Raw genomic sequence first — 6993 nt, 5'->3', positions numbered from 1 at the left:
AGATGGAGATGGAGATGGAGGGGAGATGGAGATGGAGGGGAGATGGGGATGCAGGGGAGATGCACGGGAGATGGAGGGGAGATGGAGATGCAGGGGAGATGCACGGGAGATGGAGGAGATGCAGATGCACGGCGTGCGGCGCCGTGGAGGAGATGCAGGGGAGATGGAGATGCAGGGGAGATGCAGGGGAGATGGAGGAGATGCAGGGGAGATGCATAGCCATTTGGAAGGAGAAGAAAATAATTTTTGCTTGTCAATTTGATGCCAGATTGTGGTCTAAAATAGCTGTGCATTGGTTGCTTGCAGATGGATACTGACCAAAGCTTCTTGGACACCCTTGGTTTTGGTTACACGCAAACACAACTAGAAAGTCCAATTGGCGAGCAGGCAACTCCATCAACTCAGCATCGTTCTGCAATAACAGAGAAAGGAAAATCCAACAAAGGCAAAAATTGGTCTAGTGATGAGGACAAGGTTCTCATAGCAGCATGGGCAAATACAAGTTTGGATATTGTTGGGACAGATCAAAACCGGGATGCTTATTGGGATAGAATTTCAGAGTACTACAACACACACAAGGAATCATCATGGCCGGAGCGTAATGCTAATGCAATCAATTGCCGTTACACAACGATTAATAGAGAGACCTCTAAATTTTGTGGTTGCCTTCAGCAGATTTTAAATAGGGAAGAAAGTGGAAGGACTATACAAGAAAAGGTATGCGCCTTTCTTGTAATTCTATATGTGATGTGCAATATTCTATATGTGTTGTGCTTATTTTAACAACATATTTATATGTGCAGACAAACGATGCACACATTTTGTTCAAGGAAATGGATCTTAAAAAAAAGAAGCCTTTCACACTGATGCATTGCTATGTAGAGTTTTCGAAGTATCCAAAGTGGCAGACAAGAGAAGTTGAAACTTCTCTTAAGAAACAAAAGAAGACCATTGATGCAAGTCCAGGCACAGCCACCAATGATCCGGCTGATGCATCCTCGGTACGTACTGATGCTACCTCGATACACACTGATGCTCTTGAACATGAGAAAAGACCTGATGGTGTGAAGAGGGACAAGAGAGGTAAAGCTGATGACAGTGCTTGCAAGCTGTCATTAGAAACTGTTTGGGCAGCAAAGCTAGAGAAGGATGAGATCAAAGAGGCGGCAAGAAATGCTCGCTACGCACAGCAATTGGAATTGCGAAAAGAGGAGATTGCACTCAAAAAAGAATGAGGATGCACGAAACGAGAGGGAGGATGCACGGAGACAGTTTGAATTAGATGAGAGGGTCATGCTCATCGACACAAGTGGTATGACTGATGTTCAAAAGCAGTTCTACCAAGCTAAGCAGAAGGAGATCCTTGCTCGCGGCCTAGGGTAATGTGAGCTATATGTTGTAGTTGTAAGAACTATTTATTGCTTTCTGCTAGTTGGGGACATGGATTACATCACTCATTGCATAAATATTTTTATTGATAGCTGCATTACAAAGACATGGATTACATCACTCGTTTCCAAACTTTTGCCAGACATGGTCAATTAGATCAAGTTTAAGCTGATCATGTTCATTGAAATTTCTAATCCGATTAGTCATCTGAATAAAAGAGCTCAGTTCTTCCGCATGAGTACGAGAGACTGTGACTCTTTCTCCCATTGCCTCAAAAGTGCAGCTTTGCCGACCAGTTTGCCGCTCCTCTTCAACTATCATATTGTGCATTATGACACAAGCTTTCATGACATCAGTGATTTCTTTACGTTTCCATCCTTTAGCCGGTCCACGAACAATGGCAAAACGGGATTGCAGAACTCCAAAGGCTCGTTCCACATCTTTCCTAGCCCCCTCTTGCTTCTTGGCAAAAGTTTTATGCTTTCTGCTAGTTGGAGCTGGTATGCTCTTCACAAATGTTGCCCACCGTGGATAGATACCATCTGCAAGGTAATACCCCATTGTGTACTGATGGCCATTGATGCTATAATTCACTGGAGGAGTTTGGCCTTCGGCTAGCTTTGTAAAAACAGGAGAACGTTGAAGAACATTTATATCATTCAGAGACCCTGGTAAACCAAAATAAGCATGCCAAATCCAAAGATCTTGTGAAGCAACTGCTTCCAAGATCATAGTGGGCTCGCTCACATGGCCTTTAAACATGCCATGCCATTTTTTGGGGCAATTTTTCCACCACCAGTGCATGCAATCTATGCTCCCTAACATACCGGGAAATCCTCTTTCCTCCCCTATTGCAAGTAACCTAGCAATGTCTTCTTCATTTGGAGATCTCAGGTACTTTTCCCCAAAAACTTCACAAATTTTGATCACAAATTTCTTGCAAGACTCTAAATTAGTAGACTCAGCGGACCGGATGTACTCATCAACATAATCGGCTGCTATTCCATATGTTAGTATCCGCATCGCCGCGGTCATCTTTTGCAAAGGATGTAACCCAAGAGCTCCAGAAGCACTTCTTTTTTGCGTAAAATAATCATCATAGTCATGCTCAAGTATACCATCAGCTATGCGGTTGAACAAAGTACGCGACATCCTAAATCTGTGCATAAAAATTAAATGAGACAGGGAAATGAAAAAAGGACCAAAGCAAGAAGTGTACTAATTACGAACCTTCGTCGAAACAAATGTTCGGGAAAGCGAGGAACTTCTTTGAAGTAGTCGTCCCACAGAAGAAGAAATCCGGCATCTCTTCCTCGATCGATTGACTGACGTCCATGCTTGGAACCGCCATGGCGTCGACCGTTCTTCCTCTCTTCCTCCTCCCGCTCGGCGAATGCTGCAAGTATGAGTTCATCGTCGCCAGATGAAGATGACGAAGAACTCATGTCCCAAGTGGATGTGTTCATTGTGTTGCGTGACAAACGATAGAGAAATCTAGGTGAGAAGAGAAGTCACAGGTAGAAGTGTGCTGGAAGAGAGGTGGTAGGGGTGGTTTATATAGATCGGAAATATGGCCGTTGGAAATATAGCCGTTGGAAATATAGCCGTTTGAAAATATAGCCGTTGGAATATACACGTCCTAATTTACACGTTCCACTGAAAAACTGGGAGATGTATAATTTAGCAAGGTGTATATGGACGTGTATATGGAGATATACACGTCCAAATTTACACGTTCCACTAGAGATGCTCTAAGTACTCCGACATATCCAACGACTTGTCAAAACCAGACCAATGAGAAGAGCCCTGCCACTTGTCAGAAGACTCAAAGTTCGAACAGCATGCTCTGGTAGTCGGATGTATATGGCTGCTGCCTCACCTTCTCATTTGTTTTCTTTTTGGAAATATTTTCCTTTGATTCTTTCATAGCATCTACAGTCGGGCACCCCATACCCCCTTCTATTGCCCAGGTGGACGGCCCGGTGAGTGACCAGTCAAAAAAAACTGACCCAGACGGGCGCCTCAAACGGGTCTCAAACCCCCGAGCTTACCAGCACAACTCATATCTAGCTCAAATGTGGGGCGAATATGGGGAGACCAGGGCGCGTTCGCCATGTCTGACTGATGATGGGGTCCCGCAGCAAAACACTCTGAAAACCGGGGGTCCGAAGCTCATCTCCTCCATTGGACCGATTGTGCCGCTCTGGTGGGCCGCGTAGTGCCCTAGCACGGCAATTTAAGCGGACCGCCGACAAGAAAACCCTACCCGTCCACAATTACCCCTCCCGTCCACCTCCGTCGCCACTTTTAACTCACCGTCCACCACCACTAGTATCCATGCCACCACGTCGATGGGTAAGGAGCTACCCATATCTAACGCCGAAGCGCCGGCTATAGATCCTTGAGCAGATACGGGCAAGACGTGAAGCCCGGATCGCCGCGGGGCTACCTCCGGTGTGGTGGATCCATAGGAGGATGAAGAGGACAAGGAGGAGGAGGACGAGTAGGACACGGAGCAGGAGCAAGAGGAGGATGTGGGGCGAGGACCTGCAAGCGAAGCAGCAGGCGATACTCGATTCTCTCAGGTCAGAATCAGAGGCGGAGCCAACCGTCGTCATCTGCGGGAGGCGAAGGTGGAGCATGCTGTGGACAATGACGAGATGCTTGCATATATGGATGAGGAGGATTAACCGGAGCCCTCCTATGTGCTCATCTACCTGGCGTCGGCACGGACGTCGTGGACATCTCTGACGATGAAGCATACTAGGCTAACCTTATACGTAGGATTTCCTTCGAATGGTCTGTATGGATTAGGGGATGAAATATCAGGTACTCAGATGCATAGCATCAATTATGAGATGTGACCAGTCAGTACCATCAAACGCGTCGGGTCGCATTTGAAGGCCTTTGAGAAACCGGATTTACCAAGTTTGACTGTAGATGCTCACACATCAGATAACTACTACTCCTTTTGAGAGTAGTATCAATTATTGGTGATTCCATCACATCGGCCAAGAGATACACAAGGGCATTAAGGGTATCTCCAAGGTGGACCCCTAAACCTCCTGCAACCGTCCGGACTATGAAAGCCATCCCATGTGATTATGTATCGGTCTGCGACGCGTTCCAGATGCGATTTATCCTGCAAACCGGAGACAAACATGGAGGAGTTTTGCAGGAGTCCGGACAGCTACTTCTCCCGATTCTGACGGACCTCGCCCTCCAAAAGACCCTCCCATCTTCCACGCCGCTTCCCGCCCGGCGCCAGCTGCCCGCGTTCATGCTGTTATAGAGCGTGCCGTTGTAGAGCGTGCCGCTCTACATTGAAGGTGGCTTAGGGCGGACGCGACCTCTCATTGCCTTCGCCATTGAAGCACGACTCCATGCCGAATTTAAATGCCTCCATTAAACCAGCAAGAAATTCGAGAAACCTACTCCAACTACACTTTCGTTCATGAGTGGACCGACACTAAAGGCAAGCTGTCCTAGCTCCTCCTGTCCACCCTCTATTTAATCAAGGCCAGACGCCAGGTAAGAATCACATCGCCACTCCCCCATCTCCTCCTTTACAGTTTTCTCCACTCTTCTGATGGCTTCCAAAGAGCAGTTCTCCGGCATACAAGTCGGCTCAGCGACTCGCCGAGACCGCTAGATACAAGCACGAGCAAGACAACTCAGTGCTCCACCTCCCTTGCCTAGCCGATGGAGCTAGTTGCCGCTCCAACATGGTGCATGGTTCAACAACTCGCCGCTCCAACTGAGCTCGATGAGAAGTTGGCGAGTTGCTCCACACCGGCACGACGGGGAGCACGGCAGCGACCGCGCTCTTCGTTCTTGCAGGCGCGCCATGCAGGAAGAGACAGATGCCGAGTGCACGGAGAGTGACGAGTTGGTGGGCAGCGCCTCCGTGTTTGCTTTCATCATCGAGGAGAAGTAGAACACGGGAGGCCACCGCCGCTTGAGTCCCATGAAGGCCACCGCTGAGGTAACGCCGACGTACACAACCGGTGTCTTGCCCGGTTCTTCTTTTGCGAGGACGATCATCGATCCTGGATTAGCGCCATAGAAGCGGAGGAGACCCCTTCCCCTCCCCTTGAAGCATTAGACACGGATCCACTACAATGAGAGGTGGGGATGTGAGCCTTCCATTGCGCTAAAGCACATGCATCCGGGGCTCACGACAGTCCGGTGATCGGGCTGCCGGACATGGCCAAGACAAATGAATCTGTCGTGGTCGGCCGTAGACTAGTGTAGTAACCGTGTCGTGAGAGTGGAGCTCCGCGCACCCGTACATGCATATAATTTTACCTTTTTAGTTAAATATGTGCAAAATGTAAACATTTTCGGTTGGTTTGTATGAAATCCGACCGTGTTTGCACGAATTTGGTCCGGTTGGTTCGAATTGTTGTCAAAATGTATGCGGCTAGCATTGGATGTCGTCCTCCCACATTTGTGCCCGCGGATTGGTACCCCCTTGTCCGCGAATGGGTGCGTAAGAAAATCTGCAGGTTGCCATTGGAGATGCCTTAACTAGGTGGCGAATGAGTGCATCTTGTCTTGGAGCACCAACCACTGATATATCCATTAAATATTTTATTTGTGTATGTATGAAGTCTTCCTTTTGAACAAGAAATGTTAGAATCCCATCACATTGGATTTTCCAATTGAGATAAAGATTTTTTTGGAAAAGGAGGCTTGTCCCCGGCTGTCGGTGTCAAAACCAGCGGATCTCAAGTAGGGGGTCCCGAACTGTGCGTCTAAGGCTAATGGTAACAGGAGGCAGGGGACGGGATGTTTTACCCAGGTTCGGGCCCTCTCGATGGAGGTAATACCCTACTTCCTGCTTGATTGATCTTGATGATATGAGTATTACAAGAGTTGATCTACCACGAGATCGTAGAGGCTAAACCCTAGAAGCTAGCCTATGATTATGATTGTTGTTGTCCTACGGACTAAACCCTCCGGTTTATATAGACACCGGAGGGGGCTAGGGTTACACAGAGTCGGTTACAGAGAAGGAAATCTACATATCCGAATATCCAAGGTTGCCTTCCACGCAAAGGAGAGTCCCATCCGGACACGGGACGAAGTCTTCAATCTTGTATCTTCATAGTCCAACAGTCCGACCAAAGTATATAGTCCGGCTGTCCGAGGACTGCTTAATCCAGGACTCCCTCAGTAGCCCCTGAACCAGGCTTCAATGACGATGAGTCCGGCGCGCATATTGTCTTCGGCATTGCAATGCGGGTTCCTTCTCCGAATACTTCATAGAAGATTTAGAACACAAGGATCATGTCAGGCTCTTCAAAACAAATTCCACATACCACCGTAGAGAGTATAATATTCCACAAATCTAATCTGCTGACAGCTTTTCATGACGCCACGGTTTGGCCTTTATTCGAACCGTTTTCATAACTAGCCACTACACATGCTGCGAGGCGGTTTTACTGGCACGTCTTGTCGAAGCAGAGATCGTGTCCCCCCTTATCACGGGATTGCGTGGGTGAGGGAGTCCTGGACTAGGAGGTGTCCGGATAGCTGAACTATCATCATCGGCCGGACTCCAAGACTGTGAAGATACAAGATTGAAGACTTCGTTCCGTG

The 6993-nt window shown here is 47.9% G+C and overlaps 1 pseudogene; it reads left to right on the top strand.

Moving 5' to 3' along the window:
- The first annotated feature begins 25 nt into the window (after positions 1–25).
- Positions 26–1383, top strand: LOC119350817 (annotated as a pseudogene).
- The last annotated feature ends 5610 nt before the right edge of the window (positions 1384–6993 follow it).

The sequence above is a fragment of the Triticum dicoccoides genome, chromosome 1B (assembly GCF_002162155.2).
Source record: "Triticum dicoccoides isolate Atlit2015 ecotype Zavitan chromosome 1B, WEW_v2.0, whole genome shotgun sequence".
NCBI lineage: Eukaryota > Viridiplantae > Streptophyta > Magnoliopsida > Poales > Poaceae > Triticum > Triticum dicoccoides.
Note: the sequence above shows the minus strand (reverse complement) of the source record. Positions and strands in the feature narration are given on the sequence as shown.